Raw genomic sequence first — 2,784 nt, 5'->3', positions numbered from 1 at the left:
CTCTGCCTGAGGCCCTTCTCTGGCCATAGGCATGGGCTTGGATTTGTGCCTGGATGAGCTGTAAGCACCAGACAGTTTAGACTTCAGGAACAAGCCGCAACCCACAAGGGTGGGCCTCCTCACCCATTAGTGGAATGACTGGAGGCATGATGCCCCAGCCTCTCAGAGTGTCCCCAGTGGGTCACATTAAGGCACCCTTTACTGGTCTTCCTCCCTTCCCTGTCTCATTTCCCCATTTTGTCTCCATGCTTGCCAGAATCACCTCCAAATGCTTGTCTGTGGGTCTCCTCCTGCGTGATGACCCCATACCCATGGCTTCACCAGCCACCTGGACACCAGTGACATTCAAATCTGCATCTACACCCAGATCACTCTCCTTAGCTCCAGGCCCAGATCGTCCCCTGCTGACAGGCCCTGGGCAGTTGTGTGGCTATCACCCAGACAATGACAACTGCTGTGTTGAAAAGAGACCCCAACCCTCTTCACTTCTGGGCCCATCTCAGTGACAAGCACCATCCTCCCCAGGTGCTACAGCTAGGTGCACCTGCTCTTCATAGCCTCACCCCACTCCATATCCTATCACTCAGTACATCATGGTGGTCATGCCTCCTAAACAGCTCTGGAATCTATTCCCAAGCCTCTCCATCACTCCCGCTCTCCAGTCTCACCTGCTTCCCATGTCATCTGTTCACATTGCAGCAGTCACCGAGATCTTTCTGAAACACAAACACAATCAGATTTGTTCCTTGCCTAAAACCTTCAGTGGATCTCATCGAAAGATTTTAAATGACTGCTCAGCCACTAGCCCTGAAAGCTTTCCCCTTCAGTGTGTCCAGAGGCCAAGTGTTAGGAGCATCTAGGTCAAGGACCTTAGATATAGCGGTGGGCTGTGGGTGGGAGGAGCCCCTGGCTCCTAGATGTCACACTCATTGGAAGTCTGTAGCCCAGGCTCACCCCTCCAGGGATGTGAATGTCCCATATCCTTCTAACTTTTTTTTGGAAAGTTTGTTGTTGTTGGGCAGCAGAGCGGTGGCGAAGAGCAGATCCCAAACCCCAGGAGACTACCTACACTTATCCTCACCTTGCTCATACCAGTTGTCCTGGATTCCACAGGAAGGAGGGTGAGTACTACATGGACGACAGGGAATTTTTGCATAAGTACCTGAATTGTTCATCACTGCCCTCCATGTCTACATCCCTCTTAAGAAAAACTGTCCCAACCACAGCCCCAGCTCTCACCCTATTTGTACCATGACCATGTCCTCTTCCCTCCGTAGATGGTTCAACCTGACCCAATGGCAGGCGTCTAGTGGCTGGTCAGCAATCAACAATGACTCAATACAAAAAGATAAGCTGGTCCAATCAAATTATGCCTGTGAGTTTGCCCCATGACACACGTAAAGATTCAGCCAGTTAGTGAAGGAGGCCAGGAGGCATAGAGATGCATAGAGACAAGCGGTAGGGTAGAGCTGGGCTCCAAGGGACCAAATGAGCCAAAACCCTGTACATGCTGAAGTTGTGAGGGAAAACCCAGCTGAGCAGAGAAAAGAAAGGAGATGAGGAGCAGAAGGCAGTAGAGCCATCATGAATAAGACATAACACACATGGTCAGGAAAGAGATGAGGACAACAGACAGGCCCTAGAACTACCTGAGTTTCTGCTTCACTCCATACACTTCCTGATGATTCTTCTTTTCCCTGAGGCTGGTTGGGCCATTTCCTACGGCTAAAGGAACAGAGCGAGGGAGGGGCACTACCAAACCTTGTTGAGAGCTGTAGCCATGGAATTGGGCTGCCCAACAGGATCTGTAGTCAAAGGGAGAGGAACCCCCACACCCACTACAGAAACCACAGCTCAGCAGGGAGGGAGCCTGGGATGGCGGCAAAGCTTGGGAAAAAATACCTCTGCTTCTCCCTTCTCCTGCATCAGATATTCTATCAATGCCTTCCATTGACCAAACCCAACTGGAAGCAGAGGGCACAGGAGCCATGGATGCAGTTCATAGAGGTCAATACAGAGCAGAGAATGAGTGTAACCAGCACACTCACCCCTGTTTTTCCCTGATCTGGACATGCCAGGCAACCTTATTGCCTCTCCCATCTTCCTAGCTCACATCCTCTTATCCCAACCCCACCCAATGTCTCTTGCACTGAAACTAACCATACCACAAAGGAAGTTTAACTATGTATTTCATTCATGAAGTGAGAGATCTCAGTTACAGCATGAGTCCTTTGAGGACATTGTCAGCCCTGCCTTCTCCTGTCAAATTCCTCTGGAGTCACCAAGACCCAGACCCCTTCTATAGAGCCTAGGGTGAGCATTGACTGACCTTGTCACACCGGAATAGCAAATAGTTCCCATTCACTGAATACATTAAGTTGGTAGTAGTCGCCTATATTAGAAAAGATTCCGAGGCTCTGGCTTTCCCAGGCCAGAGTACCAGAGCAGATGAGCAGGAGAGGGGCGAAGCACATACATGAACTCCACATTTGGCTTTTCCATCCTGTCCCTCTCACCTCACTCTGTGCTTCTCCAGAACTCTCACTCCCATCTGGGGCTGAGTCCCATGGGGTTGTCCTCTGGAGCCTCTCATTGGCTGGGGTGCTACTACCAGTGGGCCACCTACTCATCAATGCCATGTCCTGCCCCATGGACCAAAACCTCTGGTTGTTGCCCAAGTCACACAGAGCTTCTAACTGCCCTTGTGGCATCAGCCCTTACTGTCCCTGCAGTTTCCTCAGCCCTTCCACCATTTAACTCTGGCCTCCTCCCCATCCCTGCCAG

The sequence above is a fragment of the Trichechus manatus genome, unplaced genomic scaffold (genome assembly GCF_000243295.1).
Source record: "Trichechus manatus latirostris isolate Lorelei unplaced genomic scaffold, TriManLat1.0 scaffold00006, whole genome shotgun sequence".
In the NCBI taxonomy this organism is placed as follows: Eukaryota; Metazoa; Chordata; class Mammalia; order Sirenia; family Trichechidae; genus Trichechus; species Trichechus manatus.
Note: the sequence above shows the minus strand (reverse complement) of the source record.